Source organism: Pelobates fuscus, chromosome 2 (genome assembly GCF_036172605.1).
Source record: "Pelobates fuscus isolate aPelFus1 chromosome 2, aPelFus1.pri, whole genome shotgun sequence".
NCBI classification, from domain to species: domain Eukaryota; kingdom Metazoa; phylum Chordata; class Amphibia; order Anura; family Pelobatidae; genus Pelobates; species Pelobates fuscus.
Window position 1 is genome coordinate 182,365,709 of NC_086318.1, and position 23,334 is coordinate 182,389,042.

Consider the following 23,334-nt stretch of genomic DNA (forward strand, 5'->3'; position numbering starts at 1 on the left):
CTCTGTTTGTTACTTCCCACTTTATCTGTAAACCAAATGGCAGGAAAATGCACCTATCACCTATGTTACAGTACTCTTTTGGCACCCCATTTGGTTTATCTAAATACTTTTTTCTAAAATGATTGCATGGTTGAAATTTGTTCAAACTGAACCAGCACAAAGATACATTTTTGACAGAAGTAGTAAAGTCGCGAACATGAAATTTTCCGTTCGCGAACGGCGAACGCGAACTTCCGCAAATGTTCGCAAACCGGGCGAACCGCCATAGACTTCAATAGGCAGGTGAATTTTAAAACCCACAGGGACTCTTTCTGGCCACAATAGTGATGGAAAAGTTGTTTCAAGGGGACTAACAACTGGACTGTGGCATGCCGGAGGGGGATTCATGGCAAAACTCCCATGGAAAATTACATAGTTGATGCAGAGTCTGGTTTTAATCCATAAAGGGCATAAATCACCTAACATTCCTAAATTGTTTGGAATAACGTGCTTTAAAACATCAGGTATGATGTTGTATCGATCAGGTAGTGTAAGGGTTATGCCCGCTTCACAGTGACAGACCAAACTCTCCATTTAACGCACCGCAAACAGTCCATTTGCACAACCGCAAACTCCCCATTTGCACAAGGTTGGATACCAAGCTAGCCATGTCCCATTCCTTGTCCTCAGTGGCGTCTCTAGGATTCATTTTTAGGGGGGGCACAGGGTGGGCCAGGGACAAAAGTAGGGGGGCACATTCAAACCCGCCCTCGCCGCAGTTTGACCCCGCCCCTGCCGCATGTTAAGCCCTGCCTCTGACACAATGTGTTGTTTTTTGTTTTTTTATAATCGCTGGTGGAGGATTCATTGTTTTCCACCAGAGATTATTAAAAAACAAACACATTTCTTTTGATACAGTGCCATAGTTGGCAACATTTGAAAAAAAATTCCAAGGACATTTTGCAGCACAGCTATCAATTACTGTCTGTGTATAATATCCCTGGACAGTCAGTGCTCTCTGTATAATACAGGGTTGTGTGTATAATAAATTGGGACAGTCAGTGCTCCCTGTATAGTGCTGCTCTCTGTATAATACAGGGTTGTGTGTATAATAAATTGGGACAGTCAGTGCTCCCTGTATAGTGCTGCTCTCTGTATAATACATGGCTGTGTGTATAATATCCCAGGACAGTCAGTGCTCCCCGTATAGTGCTGCTCTCTGTATAATACAGGTCTGTTTGTGTATAATATCCCAAGACAGAGAGCAGCACTATACAGGAACACTGACTATCCTGGGATATTATACACACACAGATCTGTATTATACAGAGAACAGCACTATAGTATTATACAGATAGCTGAGCATATACCCAATGTCCCAATCTCTAGACTACTACTACCTGTCAACAGCAGCTCCCAGACGCGTGTAACAGGGCTAAAGTGTGCGGCAGCTCACACAGATGATTCAGCGGTAAAGCACACTCGCTGGCAGAGCCAAACTGAGAATCCAAAGCAGCCCTGGAAAAAAATGTATGCCATTTCTACAAGTCAATATGTATATATTGTACTGTAAGCACACAAGCTCACTGACATGCGCAAATAGGCTTACTGACAGACAAAACTCTATGACTCACACACAAACTTACTACAGACAAACTCACTTGTATAAACACAAGGCTCACTACAAAGAAGTTCAGGGACACACACAAGCTCACTAAATAGAAGATCACTGACACACACATGCTCACTAAATAGAAGCTCACTGACACACACAAACAGTACCATCTTAACAGTGTTAAGGGCCCCCGGGCAAAGCAGTGCACTGGGGCCCTTCCTACACAACAATTCACAGGAAAAAAATGTTTAATTAATGATAGACTGCCGAGTACATACACACAGTACACTGAATATGAACACAGAGAGACTGCTGAACACATACACATACACACACACACACACACACACACACACAAACAGATTCCTGAATGCACACAGACGTTGCTGAATGCACACAGGCTGATTTATACACGTACACACAGACTGCTGAGTCCATACACACACACACACAGACATACAGACTGCTGAGTCCATACACACACAGACTGCTGAGTCCATACACACACGCAGACTGCTGAGTCCATACACACACGCAGACTGCTGAGTCCATACACACACGCAGACTGCTGAGTCCATACACACACGCAGACTGCTGAGTCCATACACAAAGACACACACACAGACTGCTGATTCCATACACACACACACACACACACAGACTGCTGAGTCCATACACACACAAACACACAGACTGCTGAGTCCATACACACACAGAGACTGCTGAGTCCATACACACACACACAGACTGCTGAGTCCATATACACACACACACACACACACAGACTGCTGAGTCAATACACACACACACAGACTGCAGAGTCCTTGCACACACACACAGACTGCTGAGCAGGGCTGCCATCAGAAATTTTAGGGCCCCTGACACAGCTCAAGATCTGGGCCCCCGGGGCCAGCCCCGAGTCCGCCCACAAGGATGAAGTGTGTGTATAGTGGATGTAGAATGTGTGTCATGGATGCAGTGTGTATAGTGGATGTAGAATGTGTGTAGTGGATGCGGTATGTGTGTCATGGATGCAGTGTGTATAGTGGATGCAGATTGTACGTTTTGTGTAATGTATGTAATGTTTGTATGCATGCATTAGATGCAGTGTGTGTGTGTAGTGAATGTAGGTGTGTATAGTGAATTCAGAGTGTGTGTTTTTGTAGTGGATGTAGTGTGTATAGTGAATATAGTGTGTATAGAGCATGTAGTATGTTTGTAGTGGATGTAGTGTTTTTGGAGTGAGTGCAAAGTGTGTTTAGTAAATGTAGTGTGTTTGTAGTGAGAGCAACATGTGTATAGTGAATGCAGTGTGTGTGTGTGTGTTTGTGTGTAGTGCAAAGTGTGTTTAGTAAAGTGTGTAGTGACTGAAACGTGTGTAATGTAGTGTGTGTGTGTTTAGTGAATGTACTGTGTGTGTGTAGTGCAGAGTGTGTTTAGTGAATGTAGTGTTTGTAGTGAGTGCATAGTGTATAGTGAATGCAGTGTGAGTGTGTAGTGTTTAGTGGATGTAGTGTGTGTAGTGCAAAATGTGAATAGTGAATGTAGTGTGTGTAGAGCAAAGTGTGTTTAGTGAATGTAGTGTGTGTGTAGTGCAGAGTGTGTTTAGTGAATGTAGTGTGTGTGTAGTGCAGTGTGTGTGTGTGTGTGTAGTGCAGAGTGTGTGCTTGTAAGTATTCAGTGTGTGTGTAAAATAGGGGGGAGGGGAGTATTTTTTTTTTTGTATATTTCAATTTTATTCCCCCCTCCCTGTTTCTTACCGTGCCAGGGAGGGGGGAGTTCGCATTCCCTGTTGGTCCAGTGGCATGGTGGAGGGAGCCAGCTGAGGTACATTGAAGAGGGGGCCCAGCAGCACACACTGTCTTCCTTTCCAGCTCCTCTCTGACTAACTCTCGCGAGACAGGCCTGCGTGCTGTGCGGAGCATGCCATAGTAACCCGTGGCCACAGGGCGCAGGAATGTTAGACAGAGAGCAGCTGGAAAGGAGGACAGAGTGTGCTGCTGGGCCCCCTCTTAATTGTACAGGTAGCAGGGGGATCTCTGTGCACATATATATAGCGAAAATCGCTATATATAGATATATATAGCGAAAATCGCTTTATATAGATATATATAGCGAAAATCACTATATATAGAGCTATTTATATATATATGTGTGTGCACATAATGAATGTGGGGCTCGGCCCCCCAGGACCGCCGGGCCCATGACAACCGTTATGGTTGTCATGCCCTGAAGGCGGCCCTGCTGCTGAGTCCATACACACACACACAGACTGCTGAGTCCATACACACACACACATAGACTGCTGAGTCCATACACACACACATAGACTGCTGAGTCCATACACACACACAGACTGCTGAGTCCATACACACACACACAGACTGCTGAGTCCACACACACACACAGACTGCTGAGTCCACACACGCACACACACACAGACTGCTGAGTCCATACACACACACACACACACACAGACTGCTGAGTCCATACACACACACACACACACACACACACACACAGACTGCTGAGTCCGTACACACACACACACAGACTGCTGAGTCCATACACACACACACAGACTGCTGAGTCCATACACATACAGACACACAGACTGCTGAGTCCATACACACACACACACACACACACACAGACTGCTGAGTCCATACACACACACACACATACAGACACACCGACTGCTGAGTCCATACACACACACACACACAGACTGCTGAGTCCATACACACACACACACACACACACACAGACTGCTGAGTCCATACACACACACAGAGACTGCTGTGTCCACACACACACACACACACACACACAGACTGCTGAGTCCATACACATACAGACACACAGACTGCTGAGTCCATACACACACAGACTGCTGAGTCCATACACACACACACACACACACACACACAGACTGCTGAGTCCACACACACACACACACAGACTGCTGAGTCCACACACATACAGACACACAGACAGCTGAGTCCATACACACACACACACACACAGACTGCTGAGTCCATACACACAGACTGCTGAGTCCAGACACACACACACAGACTGCTGAGTCCATACACACACACACACAAGCTTCCTCACTAGCAGACAGACAGACACAGACACACACACAACAAGCCTACCTGTTGTTGGGGGTCAGCCATCTTCTGGCCTTTGCAGCAGCAGCAGCATGGGCTGCTGCTTAAAGGCGGGGGCGGGGCTTATTTGTGGGAGGCGGGGCTTTGTTTGGGGGCGGGGCCTGTGCCGGGGAGCCTGTCAGTGCTCTCTCCGGCCATAGACAGACCCCAGCACCGCTCAAGCTCCTCTGTCCTGCATTCCCTCGGGCTGTCACACACTGTTACAGCTCGAGGGAATATAATTTAAACCCATGGCTAGCAGGTTGCTGGCATTTGGGGGGGCCCAAGGGGGGGGCATGATGTAGGGGGGGCCATGGCCCCCTCTGCCCCCCCCCCCCAGCGACGCCACTGCTTGTCCTCTCTTCCTTCACCCAGCCACGTACAACACCAAAGGTCCCCAAAAGGTGACAACAAGCCCCCTGGGATGCCTGCTGTGTTTGGTCTTCCACCTCCTCAAAGCCACCTTCCTCCTCTGACTCCTCTTCTTCAGACTCCTCTCTCTGCATTGCCTCTCTCTGCATTATTATAAGGTGTGTTAAGTAGTACTATTCCTATAAGTTTTAACCCTGTTACGTCCCCTATCAGGGGACGTGTATATGGCATCGATTTTAGGAACCGGGAAATGGAAAAAGATGCTTGGTTGGTCCTCCTACTTCAAATTTTGGGCACTGCACGTGTAATCTAATGTGCCACCAGATAGGAGTGGTGTGTTAAGTAGTCCCCCTCATCAGGCCTTTTTTAGTCAAATGTATTGCCCACTGTCAGTCCCTTTGGGATCCATCCCTCATTCATCTTAATAAAGGTGAGGTAATCTAGACTTTTTTGACCTAGGCGACTTCTCTTCTCAGTGACAATACCTCCTGCTGCACTGAAGGTCCTTTCTGACAGGACACTAGAAGCGGGGCAGGCCAGAAGTTCAATCGCAAATTGGGATAGCTCAGGCCACAGGTCAATCCTGCACACCCAGTAGTAAAGGGGTTCATCGCTCCTCAGAGTGTCGATATCTGCAGTTAAGGCGAGGTAGTCTGATACTTGTCAGTCGAGTCGTTCTCTGAGGGTGGACCCCGAAAGGCTGTGGCGATGCGTAGGACTTAAAAAGCTCTGCATGTCCTCCATCAACAACACGTCTGTAAAGCGTCCTGTCCTTGCCGGCGTGGTCGTGGGAGGAGTAGGATTACTTTCACCTCTTCCCCTGTTAGATTCCCGTTGTGCTGTGACATCACCCTTATACGCTGTGTAAAGCATACTTTTTAATTTATTATGGAACTGCAGCATCCTTTCCGACTTGCTGTAATTCAGTAACATTTCAGGCACTTTCTGCTTATACCAGGGGTCTTGTAGCGTGGACACCCAGTACAGGTCGTTCTCCTTCAGCCTTTTTATACGAGGGTCCCTCAACAGGCACGACAGCATGTAAGACCCCATTTGCACAAGGTTGGATGCCGAGCTACTCATGTCCCGTTCCTCGTCCTCAGTGATCTCACTGAAGGTATGTTCTTCCCCCCAGCCACGTACAACACCACAGGTACCAGACAGGTGACAACGAGCACCCTGGGATGCCTGTTGTGGTTGGTCTTCCTCCTCCTCCTCAAAGCCACATTCCTCCTCTGACTCCTCTTCCTCACAATCCTCTTCCAGCATTGCCGCAGGTCCAGCAAGCGATGCTGATAAGGCTGTTTCTGGTGGTGATGGTGACCACAACTCTTCCTCTTCACGCTCATCTACGGCCTGATCCAGCACTCTTCGCAGGGCACGCTCCAGGAAGAAAACAAATGGTATGATGTCGCTGATGGTGCCTTCGGTGCGACTGACTAGGTTTGTCATCTCCTCAAATGGACGCATGAGCCTACAGGCATTGCGCATGAGCGTCCCGTAACGTGGCAAAACAATTCCTAGCTCGGCAGAGGCTGTCCTAGCACCCCGGTCATACAAATAGTTGTTAACGGCTTTTTCTTGTTGGAGCAGGCGGTCGAACATTTGGAGTGTTGAATTCCAACGTGTTGGGCTGTCGCAAATCAAGCGCCTCACTGGCCTGTTGTTTCGCGGCTGGATATCTGAAAAGTGCGCCATGGCCGTGTAGGAACGCCTGAAATGGCCACACACCTTCCTGGCCTGCTTCAGGACGTCCTGTAAGCCTGGGTACTTATGCACAAAGTGTTGTACGATCACATTACACACATGTGCCATGCACGGCACATGTGTCAACTTGCCCAAATGCAATGCCGCCAACAAATTTCTTCCGTTGTCACAAACCACTTTGCCGATCTCCAGGTGGTGCGGAGTCAGTCACTGATCCACCTGTGCGTATCCGGGATGTTCAATAGTACCTGGGGAGCTGGGGGGGGGCGTTGATGTGGAGCAAAACGCAGCAGTAGAAGAGGACTCAGCCGAGGAGGCTATGGAAGAGGATGGAGTAGGAGGAGTAGAGTAGGTGGCAGCAGGCCTGCCTGCAAGTCGTGGCGGTGTCACCAACTCCTCTGCAGAGTCACGCATTCCATGCTTGGCAGCCGTCAGCAGGTTTACCCAATGTGCAGTATAGGTGATATACCTGCCCTGACCATGCTTTGCAGACCAGGTATCAGTGGTCATATCAGTGGTCAACACTGTGTGCCAGACATGCCATTACTTCCTTTTGCACAATCGAGTACAGGTTGGGGATTGCCTTTTGTGCAAAGAAATTTCAGCCGGGTACCTTCCACTGCGGTATCCCAATAGCCACAAATTTTTTGAACGCCACAGACTCCACCAGCTTGTATGGTAAAAGCTGGCGGGCTAATAGTTCAGACAAGCCAGCTGTCAGACGCTGGGCAAGGGGGTGACTTTCTGACATTGGCTTCTTACACTCAAACATGTCCTTGACAGACACCTGACTGTGGGCAGATGAGCAGGAACTGCTCAAAGCGAGAGACGAAGTGGCGGATAGTTGAGAGGGGGCAAGGAGGACAGCAGTGGTTGACGTGGCTGAAGATTCTGGACCAGGAGGAGGATGGCGGCTTTGAGTTTGTGTGCTGCTTGTACTCATGTGTTGATCCCATAGGCGTTTGTGATGTGCGATCATGTGCCTTCGCAAAGCAGTTGTAACTAGGTGGGTGTTGGACTTCCCACGACTCAGTTTCTTTTGGCAAAGGTTGCAAATGGCATTGCTGTTGTCAGAGGCAGACACACAAACAAAATGCCACACTGCTGAGCTCTGCAATGACGGCATTCTGGTGGTGGCAACAGCATGCGTTGATTGGCGTGCTGTCTGGCTGACCCCGGGTGCCGATGCATGCTGTCTGACTGTGCCACTAGCTCCTTGCGACGACCTCCCCCTGCTTCCAACTCGTCTCCTCCTCCTCTCTGTCTCCCCATCTGAACTTTCCCCCTGTTCTTCTTTTCTTTCGGGCACCCACGTGACATCCACGGACACATCGTCATCATCAACCGCTTTACTTGTATCTGACAACTCAGCAAAGGAAGCAGCAGCGGGTACAACATCATCATCACATCGTACGTCCATGTGTGTAATGCTGCCTGACTGAGACATATCCCTGTTATCTACATTGTGACGAAACCAATCTCGCCACATTGTATTGGAGGAGCCTGGTTGCCCGCCTGCTGCCTCTGGACTATGGACCGGCAGCTAAAGGGTTAATTTTACTGTGCAGAAGGATTTATTTCTCCCTTTCTGCACAGCAGTTCGGTAGATTCCATCTACCGAACAAACAGCCGTTCACCAGCCTCCCCAGAGCCGTGGGAAGCCGGCCGGCGTTGTTAATTGGCCACCCAGAAGCTGGAGTGTGCTGCCAATTTACCTCCCTGAAGCTGCGGTTAATTGCCTGTTAACTGTGTGGCCGCTGTTACACTTAGCGGCCGCTAGGTGGCGCTGTTCTGGAGCTCCCCGGGCAGCCAACACTTTTCTGCCCGGCTTTCATGCACCAAAATCGGACACTTTTCCGTGCAGGCACCGCTGAACCTCCAGCCCCTGGTTCTCATTCGTATGGATTTGGTGAATGCAGGGAAATTCGGTAGTTTATGTTTTATGTGAACTGTAGTAACCCAGATAGCCTGCCATGGAGCCTGTTCGTATAATTAAAGAATTTGGCTCCATGGCAATTAAAATGTATTTGTGTGATCTGGGTGCCATTCACCTAATAATGTGCACCCAGACCTGAGCTATCTGGGGATATGTTACATGTCTGTGTTTTATGTATAAAATGTGTCTGTATGTATTTTAAAGTGATAGTCTGTTTCTGTGTCACCATGTGCATAATGGAGTCTGGCCTTTGTCCTGGGAGATAATTGAATTACTTCATTAATTATCTCCAGGGCAGGGAAGAGGAAACCAAGATGCATGGTGGGAAAGTATTGTGGCTGTGTGTACGAAAATGTTACATGTCTGTCTGCTGTTTCAGTCTTCCATCTGGTCCCCTAGGGGAGTGTCCACCAGGTGGGAGACCTGCATAAATACAGGGGCAGGTAGCCCTGAATAAACAGACCACTGCTTGACCTTCAACACGGAGCCTTGTCTCGTTCTTGGGGGGATTCACTGTATGCTGTTGGAGATTTGACTGCTAGGAGTGTAAGCTGATGTCTGCTTTTCCTATTCATCTGCTAGCAGCTATTCGTGAGGTTCCAGCTGGAGTGCTACCTTATTCACCTATATCCAGTTCGTGAGTTCTGATGTTCTGCAGTAGCTGTGCCTTTCTGAGAAAAGGGGATTATCGCCTAAACGGATTTTAACCCCTCATATGCTGAAACGGTCCGTTACATACATCCCCTGGCAATAATGGTTGCGCATCACTCATTTCTTCCAACTGATGTGTAAATAACTCCTCTGACATATCAAGTGAAGCGGCTGTGGTGCTAGTGTTGGTGGTGGCGGTAGGGGGGCGAGTGGTAACTTGAGAGGTGCCCGAAGCTAAGCTGGAGGAGGATGGTGCGTCAAGGTTCCGAGCGGAAGCTGTAGAAAATTGGGTGTCCTGTGTTAGCCAGTCAACTATGTCCTCAGAACTTTTCGAGTTCAGGGTACGTGGCCTCTGAACACTGGGCATTATTCTAGGACCAAAGGGAATCACAGCACCACGACCATGACGGCCCCTGCGTGGTGGCCTACCTCTGCCTGTCATTTTTTGTTTTCGATTAGTGGTACTATGCGTGCAAGCTACTGTGACGACAGATATGAGTGGCACTGTGCACTGGCAGAAGTTGGCAGAGTAGACGCTGTAGGCCTGACACACACGCTTGCAGACAACTAACTGCTATTCAATCTTCTTTTTAAATGTACACTACTGTTACACCAGATATGAGTTGCACTGGTGTGACATTGTGCCCTGGCAGGCCCTGAAACACACACGCGTGAAGGAAACTGACTGCTATTATTTCACAGTCAAATTTCTAGGTTTTTTTTAATGTACACTACTGTTACACCAGATATGAGTTGCACTGGTGTAACACTATGCCCTGGCAGGCCCTGAAACGCACACGTGTGAAGGAAACTGACTGCTATTATATTACAGTCAAAAATGTTTTTTGTTGGTTTTTTTTTAAATGCAAGCTATTGTGACACCAGATATGAGTGGTGGCACTGGGCAAGTGGGCACAGTATACGCTGTGAGCCTGATACACACGCTGGCAGGCAGGCAGGCAACTGCAATTAGATTACACAGGAAAAAAAAAAAAGCAGACTGATGTTCTAGCCCTAAGAAGGGCTTTTTGGGGTGCTGTCCTTACAGCAGAGATCAGATGAGTCCTTCAGGACTGTAGTGGACACTGAATACACTAGCCTAGCTATCAATTTCCCTATTAAATCAGCAGCAGCTACACTGTCCCTCCTCTCACTAAGAATGCAGCTTTAGAATGAATCTAAAATGGATGCTGTCCAGGAGGTGGGAGGTTCTGGGAGGGAGGGTCTGCTGCTGATTGGCTGGAATGTGTCTGCTGACTGTGAGGTACAGGGTCAAAGTTTACTCAATGATGACGAATAGGGGGCGGACCGAACATCGCATATGTTCGCCATCCCTGGCAAACGCGAACAAGCTATGTTAGCCAGGAACTATTCGCCAGCGAACCGTTCGGGACATCACTAGACAGAAGTAATTTGCTATTTTTTTTCAAGTTAATCAACTCCGAAATTGAATTATTCCGCCTTGCACAATAATATTTTTCATCTTTATTTTTATTTATTTTTTACAGCAGTTTTAAAACATAACATACAGACATTACACTTTTTAGGAAATAACATAATATTATATTTACTCAAATTGTAGATTATACTAGCTTTAGTGTAACTATAATCTTAATTTTATTAATGACAGGAGACTTCATATTTGCTTAAGTCTCTCTTTACTAGAACTCCACAGCAGCACATTAACATAGAGAGATAAACACCAAAGACAAAAACATAAGGTATCTATATAAGGCTCCTCCTAAGCCACCACTTCCTCTTTCACGCTGCGACAAAGTAACACAACAATAACAACAACTAAATAAAGAAAAAAATTTTTTAACATAGCAATGAATGCCATCTGGAAAAACTTCGGATAATGGATGAACTTGATCTTCATCCTGCCAAACAGCCGATTCTATGAACTGAAGTCGAACCATTAAACTGAAACGAAATAAACAGAGTCGAAAACACTGATTAGTGAACGAAATGTACTGATAAAACATAAATCCCACGATCCAGTACTGATAGAATAAAGACATGAAATCCATCACTAACGACCGTCAATACAATATAACATGCACTTCCCACAACATCACCCCAGACTACCAAACCTAGCCCAGATAATCAGACAAATCAACAGAAATACAAACAATGCAATCCATCCAAAACAAGGGGGGGTGAGACCAAACTGGGTGGGAAATATTCGCTCCTGTCTAATGACACCTGTCATTAATAAAAAGCTAGTATAATCTACAATTTTATAGCATGACAGGAGGCTTCATATTTGCTGTTTTAACGCTCCGACAGCAAAGCAAAAGAAACATAGCCCGACGGTCCAAAATAAACTGACGCAAAAACTTCACACGGGCCCGGACCGCCACATACAAAAACGTCCCGAGGAGAAACGCCCATCAAGGAAAAACTTGGAAGCAGTAGCGCCGCAAACCGAATGCACTCCAAGAGTCGCATTCACCCTTGCCAGTGTGTCACGACTAGTAATGTGGTCCAGCACGCAGAAACTATGTAAACATATATATAGGAAAGAAAAGGAAAATAACAGGATAGAGCGTAAACCGGACCTTAGAATGGCCGGACTAATACAGAGAATGGTCAAAGGGAAAGCCGAGGTCAAGGAAGCCAGAAAATACTCAATACCGATAAAACAAGCCAAGTCAGGGAAACCAGAGATCAGAATAACCAGGGAAACGCCAAGGATCAGGATACCAGGAAATCAGAATCACGGAAATAGCACTCTCAGGAAATCAGGAAACTGAAACCACGACATGGCAAAGTAATGGGAAAAGCTAGGGGTTTAAATACCCCTCTCTAGGCTATGATTGGTCAGAGGGCGACCTCTGACCCCAGAACGTGCGTGTGCGTTGACGTCGTGACGTCACGCACACGTTGGTATAATTTTCGGGGGCGGAGCTACTCTTAGGCGCGACCACGTGGTCGGCGCCATGTTTGATTCGGGCGTGATGCCCGGAAGAACGGAAGGAGCGGTTCCCGGCTCGCCGACGAGCAGGTAAGCTCGTGTTGTCTGAGTGGCCGTGCCAGTCGGGCACGGCCGTGAGGCTCGGCGGGCCGGTGACCGCAACACAGTGTCAATAATCATCTCATGCATCGAGATTGGACAGGGGCGAAGGAACGGACGTCAGAAACACGTCTGAACAAAACCAGACACAACAAGAGGGCAAACACAGTAGAAAACTGGCGAAGGGAAAAAACAAGGAACTCCGGCCGAATCCCGAAGAAAAAACGCTAAAAACATACTTACCTCCCAGAGGGAAGAGTATTTAGGCGCCGGAGGACGTGCCAGCCTCATCCCACGTAGAAATCTGCAGACCAGCGGTTCCTGACCGATGGGAAAAAACCTCCAAACGGAACACGTGCCGTCTAAATAAAAGACTAATTACAAGAACCAGACGACAAAACAGTCCCAAATCATCGAGGAGGGACAAGACACTCAGCAAGTTGGTCACGGGCCGGAAAAAAAGGGTTCAGCATCCTGTCCTAAGCACCAACGACACTATGAAATCCATGCCGAGAGGTAAACATCTCCTTGACCCGGGAGCTCAGGGAGAAGGTCCCTGGCCGATAGTGACGACGCCTCGGCATACCAGGCACTCCCGAAAGAGTCCAAGAGGAGTATTCGAGAGGACGGTAAGAGAAGAGGATCCCGACAGGAAAAATCCAGAAACTCCGTGAACCCGACCGATCTCGCCATAGCGGAGTCAGCAACACTAAGGACATCCGTCGACCACAAACTAGAAGTAACACCCGGGGGATAGAGGCGAACGGAGGGAACACCTATGCTTCCTGAGAAAAACAACCGCACCTGTCGAAGCGCGACCACCACCGCGCACGTTGGATCCGGGAGCCAACCAAAGCACGTCCGAATCCGATGGTCGTCCTGGAGGCGAATAGACCCGCCATGAACAAACCCGAGCGACGCCCGAGAATGATGAAGATGGGTCGAAAGAGTTCCCAGTCGCTGGCATCCTTCCAAAGTCTGGAGAACGAATCCGCCGTCAGGTTCGACTCACACGGTAGATACTCTGCCTGTAATGCGGAGTTGCGCTGGAAGCATAAGCCGGAAATCTCCTTCGTCACCTCCAGTGTGCGAGACCGAGCGCCTCCCAGCGGTCGGTATATTGTACCGCCGAGATCTCAACAGCCCGACAGGTGACTTGCCAGGCTCCGAACTGCCAACGAACCCGCAATCAATCCAGGCAATTGACGTGGGATTCCGATTCCTTGTCCGGCTACGGGCCACCCGCGGACCCGGACGTGTACGTGGCACCCCAACCCCAAGGCTTGCAGTCGATTCCAGAACGAAATCCGGGGTCGGTCTGAACATTGCCTTGCCGTGCTATGCGGCCATGTGCAGAAGCCACCAGCTCAGTCCGGCCTTCACGTCTGGGAACAGGGAAACCCTACAGTCTGAAGAGGGTCACATGTGTAGAACAGGGGTCTTCAGCCGTTGCATGGTCCCGTGGTGTAGCGGGCCTGGGTATATCGCCTGTATCGAGGCTGAGAGAAGTCCCACCATACGAGCAAGCATATGACGGGGAATCCGGACTTGCCGTAATATCCTTCTCATCATCTCCTGGGCGGATGCCATCATTGTTAAAGGTAGACGGAGAACGCAATCCGTTGCATTGACCACAACACCCAAGAAACTCCACCGCCTCGGAAGGTACCAAAACCGGTTTCCTCAGATGAACTACGAATGCCAGGATCTCCAACAGGGATGTCGCCTAACGTGTGTAAGATCTGAGCCTGGATGGATCTTCGCATAGGACCGGCAAATCATCCAGAAATAATAGGAAAACGGACGCCCTCTGGCCAGATGAATGCCCTCCAACTTGAAGTGGGTGCAGACAACAAAGGTGTTCCAGTCCCGAAAACTGACCACCGGGCGGAACTCCCCCGACTTCATCTTTACTATAAAAACGAGTTGGTAAAAAAGCCCCCCAAATCCGAGGCTCGCTGGATAGCGCCAGGGCGAGCAGAGTCCGCACCTGTGTCGGTGGGGAGGGGAAGTCCATAGCCTAACCCCGTACCGTCTGACGGATCCATGCATTTGAAGACACTTCCTGCCATCTGTCTCTGCAGGGAAACAATCCGCCCGTATGTAATAGGGGGTGAGCCGAAAGCGGCAGGGGATGTACCCCGTCCTCTAGCACAGTCTCCATGACCTCCACCCATTCTCCGAGTGTAGGGAGGTCTGGGCTGGTAAGGTGGGAGAAAAAGGATGGGCCACGGGATCCGTGGGGTCCGAAGACCAGCCGAAATAACAGTGAGTGAAACACCTTCATTATAGAGGACTGTGCTTTATCCAGAGAAGCAAAATTGATGCGTTCCTGTAGCTCCATAATGACAGGAGCCCTGAACAGTAGGTCTTATTGCCAGAGGGCCCAATTCTTTAGATTCTAGCTCCGATAGTTTGGCGTCCATACGGAACAGAGTCGTTTACCTGTGTACGGTGCAGAACCGCATTAGCATCGCCTAGAAGGCACATGGGCATAGTGCCCAATCTCGCATGATGGCTGGGTCCAGGTTCGTACCTACCATGTAGACCTCGTCCGCCAGGACCAACGTCCTGCGCAAGGGACCCAGCATATCCCGTTGTCTATCCTGCGCTTAGCGGAGGCTTTCCTGGGGTCCCGACCCATAGGAGTCAAGTACGAGGCCACCAGGGGCCAAAATCCGGGGTCGCTGCCACCTCGTCCGGCAGGACGGGCCTGGGGTAGTCCGCCCGCAGCTTCTCGCGGGCCTCCCCTTAAGGGATCTGCGGATCTAGTAGTGCACGAAATGTGCCGAGTGGCCGGGCAGTGACCATTCCGAGGTCCTGTGGCGTCTGATAGACCGAGGGTTAAACAGATGTACTCCTGTAGCGTCCAATAGACATCGTCCCCCAGCATCGCCGTGGAGGCCTCTGTCGCCGGCGCGTCTTCATCCACCCAGCGCCAACCGGGACCCTCCCCACGGTCCTCATCCCAATCATCTCCCTCATCCGAGGGAGACTGGTCTGGCCGCCACTCCTCCAGCAGGCCAATGTAGGGGGGGTAAGGAGGCCACCTCCCCTGCGCCCGGAAGGCGGGGGCGCCTGGCCGGTGAGGTTCGACAACCTCGAACAATGTCGCTTCGCCGGAGCCTTGTCCTTCCGGGAGCGTGGTTCAGGGCCTTCACCCTTCCAGTAGCGCATGTGCGCACTTGCCTGCTCTCTTTCGTGAGAGTCTGACTCAGCCGAGTCGTCTGCCAAGCAGGGGGATCCTCTCGCACCCCTGTCCGGTTGTGATTGCGGGAGAGCCCTAGCCAGGGCTGTCTCCGCAGTGGCGGACACCGCCGCCTTAATCAATGCCTGCAACTTCTGCTCCTGCGCAGAAGGCCTCCATAATGTCCGAGATGATTGTAGGTGATACCTAAGGAGATAGATAACAGGTATCCCCAGCAGGCAGTAGGGGCCGCACCCCTATAATTGGCAGAGGCAAGTCTTAACGCATGCCGGCTCAATAACAGGGGTCCAGGAATGGAGCCGCCAGGCCAGTAGCATGCGTAATATGGCACAGACAACACAGGCCAAATCATGGGGCACAGGCAAGGCTGGCCAATCAAGGGGCACTGACAGAGCAGGCCAATCATAGGGGCACGGACAAAGCCGGCCAATATATGGGCACGGGAGGCACCGGCCCAGTGGTATATGGAGGCAGGAAATCCTTCTAGTAGGCATGCAGAAATAACCTGGCCACTAGGTCGTGTAGGGTACAGCTGAAACAGGGTCCCCAGATAAGTCCCAGGTCGGTGTGGTGTAGGGTAATTACAACGGGGCCCATGAAGGGTGCATGCAAAGTCACTGCAGCAAGCAGTCCTAGAGCCATCAAGGCAGAATGTAGTAGAGCATGGATAATTTATAGTACAGTGCAACATGCGCTGGAAAAGGAGAAACCTGCACAAAACCAGAAATGGTACCAGTAGAGGGCACCCTGATCTGAGACCAGGGACCCCATGGGAAACCACCATGTGGGGTAACCTGATACCATCACCACTGAGCTATCCCCCCACTGAGCGAAAGAAAACTGAGATATATACCCCCACCAGGGGGATGGGGCAAAGGAATGGGCAGCCCAAACCATGGGAAAAACAGGGGGATATGCGCCTTTAAGCGCTGAGAAAACCCGGCGGATATGCGCCTTTAAGCGCTGAGAAAACCTTGTGGAAAAGAAAAAACTGAAATATATACCCCCAACAGGGGGATGGGGCAAAGGATTGGGCAGACCAAAACAAGGGGCAAACAGGGGGATAAGCGCCTTTAAGCATTTCGATAAACTACATATTCAACCTCTGAATATATTGCTCTATGTCAGCACAACAGGAACCACAGAAGGGGGTAAGCGCCTTTAAGCGCTGAGAAACCCCGCGGCATGCCCAGCCCAGAGCCGTGCACCCCGGCTCCGACCACGTGGTTGCGGTGAAATGCGCTCGCGAGCAGAAGCTCTCTGGGAACATGAGGCTCCCTGTACCCGCTCCACGCCGACCGCTGGAGAGCACAATGCGAGCGGCGACGCGAGCAGGACAGGGAGGCAGGAGATGAGTCCCGCTCGGCGGCAAAAGCCGGCGGGCGTGAATCCACACGTGGGGCCGCTGGAGTCTTTCTCCGCGGCCGAGGTGGTCGGACGACCGCTTCCCGGGGACCAGCCACAAAGAACAAATCAAAGAAGGGAAAATAAACATACAGAAAAGAAAGGGAAGGAAACATAAAACACGGACACCCGAAGTAAGGGGGTGGAAAAAAACCGTAGAAAGAAGGGAGCTGTGAAACAGAAAAACTGTATAAATAATGGAAGAAAATAGAAGAATTGCAATAAATACACAGCAATAAGTAGCCCAAAGAAATATGTAATAAACACACAGCCACCCAAGTAAAAACAGGAGGCAGTGGTACTCTGACCTGTACTGTTCTGCGGAGCAGCAAAGAAAGAGGAAGTGGTGGCTTAGGAGGAGCCTTATATAGATACCTTATGTTTTTGTCTTTGGTGTTTATCTCTCTATGTTAATGTGCTGCTGTGGAGTTCTAGTAAAGAGAGACTTAAGCAAATATGAAGCCTCCTGTCATGCTATAAAATTCTGCCTCATTTAATACAGTTCTAATTAACAGAAGGATGAAACCCATGAGCAATAAATCAGTTGACAATGCAGAAAGACCTCATAGGTGGCATTGTTTCTGGCAAACTTTGTACAAAATACCAAGTTAGGCAACTTTTTTGGAAGAGTAGTATTGGATATAAACTCCCTAGACAGACTGACTTATTAAGAAACCCGGTTTGTCAGAGGGAGTCCATGGCAATTCTAGCATAGGACCAGATTTCATACAAGGTCACCAAGGACATTGAAGTGGCAAGCAGGAGAGGTTCAGCAAGGCCAGTGGAGAAATCAAACATCTTTCTTACCAGCCAGCTCATTCTTATGCGCGGAGGAGGCAGTGAGGTTGCAGACCGCATGCTTTGCTTCTGTGAGCATTGCCAAGGGTTAATGCATTGCCAAGTAATGCAAGTTGCCTCCACCCACTGGGCCACCGGATTAAGCAATACAAGTTGTGTGCACCCATGGATGGTGCAGACCAGATAATGCAGCCAGTTGATCAACTGCCAAGAGGGTGGGGGAAATAGAGTTATTTGTAATACCTCCCTCCCTACAGACCCCAACACACCCCCAATGCGTAAAACAGCCCATATTTCCCAAACACACAACAGCCCCTATAACTCACCAACACAAAGAACACACACACAAACTGTCCCTATCATCCCCAATCACACAAAATGAACCCTATATCTCTGAACACATACTCAACAGCTCCTATATTTCTTCAACACACACACACACAACAGTCCATAACACATACTAGAGGCACATTCCTCCCTCACACATAAACCACCACCAAAGTTTCCCTCACACACTAAAGCACCCATCCTCCCCACACACTTAGGCCCTCATTTCCTTACATACCCTAAAGCCCCTAATACCACAAAACTCTACAGCATCCATCTGTCCTAATGAACCTGAAGAAGAAAATATTTTGTTCAAACAGCTGGTTATTGTTTAGTCATAACCTAGACTATATTTTTTGATGGTACAATTACATTGCCTTAAGGCCAGACTTAAGGAGTTTTCTGGCCTTTGTGGACACTTCATGTAAAAGTCTCATTTCACAAAACAAGCATACTCATTTTTTCCAGTACTGCTGCTCTACTTCTTATTATCTAGTAAGATTCTTATGGTGGCAAGGACAAGGATTCAAGAATGAAAACCATCAGAGGAGTGTATCTAGAGCAAGCATGTCAAATTTGTGGCAGAATCTTGTGGCAAGCATGTCAAACTCTTGTCAAAATCGCCTAAGTAGAGAGCTGCCTCTGCTGGGCCGCAAATATATTCATTGTGGGACAAATGCAGCACACGCGGCAATCAGAGCATTGCCGTGGCAATGCTCCGACTCTGCTGGAGATTGCAAGACACTTACCATGTGGTCTGCATGTGAAGCTGCAGACAGATAAACAGACCATCGAACCACCAGGGCAAGCTGCTCACCGGACCACCAGCAAAAGCTTCCCACCAGACCAACAGGGAATGGATTAGGAAATATTTGTTTTTTAAAAAGTATTTGTGATAGGAAAACCCCCTCCACATTAAATCACCCCCATCCACACTATATCACCATCCCTCCCCACTATATCACCCACCCTGCTCCACACTTTATCACTCCATGCTCCACACCATATCACCCCCCCTCTCCACACTATATTACCCCCTGCCACACTGTCACCTACCTTCACACATTGTCAACCCACTCCACTCACACTGTCACCCACACACACACACAGTCACCCCCCCACACACACAGTCACCCCCCCACACACACAGTCACCCCCCACACACACAGTCACCCCCCCCACACACACAGTCACCCCCCCACACACAGTCACCCCCCCCACACACACAGTCACCCCCCCCACACACACAGTAACCCCCCTACACACACACAGTAACCCCCCCCACACACACACAGTAACCCCCACACTCTCATCCCAGTCACCACCCCTTCACACAGTGAACCCCCACACGCTGTAACCCTCCTTCACCCTGCCACCTTAACATTAATCCCTCCTGATCCGGTCACACTCACTCCCTCCAACAATGACGCACTTACCTCCCCTAAAACATTGCTGCACTCACATTACCTCCCCTATTCCTGTCAATCTTAACTTTCCTCATACTATCACACTAATCTACCTTCACCCTATCAGTCACTCTGTCACATTAAGCCCTCCAATCCTGTTACACTCATCCTGCCCTGTCATGCCACACTCACCATGTCAAATAAACCCCCCAATCCTGTCACTCTGTAACACTCACTCCTCCAACTGTGCCCTTGGAGGAGTGTAACACTCACCCCTCAACCCCCAACCCTGTCACACTCACCCCCTCATTCTACCACACTCACCATGGCAATTAACCCAGGGTGATTCACCCAACTCTGTTATACTGACCCTCCATTCATGCTACATTCACCCTGTCACATTAACCCCCAAATCTTTTCACACTTACCTCCCCTCACGCAGTAACTCTCTCATCCAAACATAATACACTCACCCTCCCTCATTTTGCCACACTCACCCCCAACCCTGCCTGATTCACTCCCTCATTCTGTCACTCACCCTGCCACAGTTACCCCTTTACTCATCCTGTCAGTCACCCCTGAAGACAATTGTTATGCACACAGTCATAAAATATAGCTTTGCCATACACACAGTGCACAAAGGCAACATTCAGCCCTCCCATATACACCATTCCATATGCATTCTTTGTTTATACTGTACTTTTCAAAATAAACCTAAGATTCTTTGAAAATTGATTTTTTTTTTTTGTGGCCCACATAAACTTTAACCTTGTTTATTTAGACTGTGTTAGCCTTTGAGTTTGACATGCTTGATCTAGAGCATGGGTAGGCAACCTAAGGGAAAAAAAAAGGTACCTGCGCTCTCTCCTTAATCCCTATGTATATTTAAACAAATGGAGGTCATTTAGTTACACCAATGGCCACTGGAGGGAAGGGAATGCCTGCCTGCCAACATCAAGGCAGACCCTTCTAGACGGGTCCTACTCTGACCCTTCACCTTGCTTCCTTGAGTTTCTGGCAAAGATATCTCTAATGAGACAGAAAGGGGTATTTTTTTATATACACCCTGTAGCGGTGTGCTAGTTTCACATAGACTTTCTCCGCTGGTAATCCAAGAGTTGCTCAGGAACAAGTCATTAACACAGGAAGCACAACATAAGCCGCAAATAAAACAATCCACGAATATCCCATCACCTTTCCCAATAACTGGACGACACACAGTATCAGGAGCAGAACTCATGTTTAATGCCACATACCCTGCTTTTATGCAACTCTCCCATGCAAGGGAGACACCCACAGAAAAATGTACATTAGCCAATCACACTGGTTCCAGCCCACATTCCCTCCCCTCAGCCTGAGATATAACACAATTAACAGAACAGTTTCAACACAGTTTTCCCCTATTTTCCAGATGTACCCCAAAGACATGACATACACCCCAAAATGATACATCCCCTGATAGCCCTGATCTGGGTGAGCAAATTACTCAAAAATTGACCAGATCGGATCAGGGCTTTGGGAATTTCCTGGGAGTGTTCGTTTGACCGACCGCACACAAAGCAATAGCCGAAAGCAGTTCCATGTGTTCTGGCCTTGCGGTTGACTCCGTTTGTGGAGTAAAAGATATAAAAATACTTGAAATAATGGGCTTTGCCGGGATTCTTATGAATCCCCTTGTTCATGGGCATCTTTCTACCAAACGTCGGGCCTTTGTGTGATACCTCACGAACGGGTGGAGGTATGGAGGTCTCTGCGGTTTTCGCGTTGTCGAGTGTTCGGATTTGGGTTCCAGACACTCGATGACCAAACACTGCTGGGCGTTCGTATGGCAAGATGGCCTCCACCACGTGTTTGCATGCCGAACGGCGCCCACACAGGGAATACACAGTACATTCGTATGCTTTTCAATCAGGCTGGTGTGAAGAACGATGGGGAGGTAAATTAGAGCCACGCTTCTCTCCGGGGAGGTCTGGTTGTTCGGTAGTTTGTTCGTATGTTGAACGAAGGTGTTCAACTTTGTATCCACTGTGTTCCTACCGAACAACCAGACGAATGCTTAGGTAGTACATTGCTTATACGTAACAAAACCATAGGGAATAACGTTGCAACAAGAAATGGTATGGACAGCCAAACGCAATCTGCTGCACTGCTCCACCTTACCCACAAGCCGGCATACACAGTCTGATCCATCACAGTTTGTCTAGACAACCCGTCAGCGTTTCTGTTCTGTTTTCCCGGGCGGTACTGGATGTTGAAGTCAAATGGCTGCAGCGCCAAACTCCAGCGCAGCAGCCGGGCATTGTCCCCAGCCACCCGGTTTAGCCAGACCAACGGGTTGTGATCCATGACCAAAGAAAAGGGCTGTCCATTATAGTAAGGTTGCAACTTTTGCAGGGCCCACACCACAGCCAGGCATTCCTTCTCGATGGCAGCGTAGCTTACTTCTCTAGGTAACAGCTTCCGACTGATGTAAGCCAGGGGATGTTCTCCGCCATCGGCCACTACTTGGCTCAGTATTGTCCCCAATCCAAACATAGAAGCGTCTGTGGGAACAAGAAAATGTTTAGTTGGATTGTGAGCTGCCAAGACAGGGGCATTTACAAGATCATTTTTAATTGTTGGAATGCCTGCTCGCACTCCGGGGTCCAGGTTACTTGGTGTGAAAGGTTTTTCCGGGTAAGATCAGTGAGGGGTTTGGCCAGGGCACTATAGTTGGGGACAAACTTCCTATAGTACCCTGCCATCCCTAGAAACGCTCACTTGAGTCTTAGTTCCTGGGGTTGGCCACAGCCTCTACTTTCGCTGGCTCAGGTTTTTGCTTCCCACATGTGCAATACAAAATAGGGGAAAACGCTGTCTCTACCTAAAAAGAAATTAACAATACATAGTGTAAAACTATTTATAATGACACGCTATTGGATGCACTCACAAAGTGTAGATAATCAAAGTGCCTTCAGGGTGCCACCCCTAATCCTTTAGAGGGGTATAGTAAGGATCCCCGAACTCAGGAACCAGGAAAAAGCAGGAACCGAAGTATAAAATAAAAATATTTATTTGTAAAATAGCCAATGGTCCTACGCGTTTAGTTCTATAAAAGCAGAACTTTCTCAGGGACTGTAACAGGACTATGCTGTATGTCTGGACTGTTAATATAACCAAACACAGTGGATTTATACGAATATATATTGCATGAGAAATGCCATTACCGGAGAATGCAGCCGTTCGTATGATTCCACACGAATTCTTTGTGCTCTGAATAGGTGGCCACCATTTCGGGACTTTGCACGTGTTCGCGGCCATTTTGCGCACAAACAGCGGTGTTTGCCTGTAAACGCGTGGAACTAAAAACGGATACGCAAACAGGCGAACACCGCTGAGACCTCCATGCGCCCATAACTTCGTGCTGGAACTACAGAACAACCGGCCGTTCGGTAGTTATACTTAACTTTATATGGGGATTCCGGCGAACACCGAGATAACTGTGGATGGCAAGGCCAAAACTTATGGAACTATTTTCGGCTAGTGAGTCTGTGCGGTCGGTCAAAACTTTGGAACCCTATAACTCCAGAACCATTTATCCGAATGGACTGATTTTCGGATATGTTGTTCCCCTGAGTAAGAGCTATCAAGCGGAAGCCAGCTCTTGGCGAAATGCATTTTGGTTTGAATGACTTATGTTATGTTATTTTGATTCAATTGAATCTTTGTTATTAGTTTTATTGTTATTCTTTATTTTATTTAATAAATTTCTTCCTGATCTATT

General features: G+C 48.7%; 1 protein-coding gene across 1 annotated transcript in view; it reads left to right on the top strand.

The window, feature by feature from the left end:
• LOC134586246 (CD109 antigen-like) overlaps positions 1-23,334 on the top strand; it is a 322,921-nt gene that overhangs the window by 249,404 nt on the left and 50,183 nt on the right. The window lies entirely within an intron of this gene.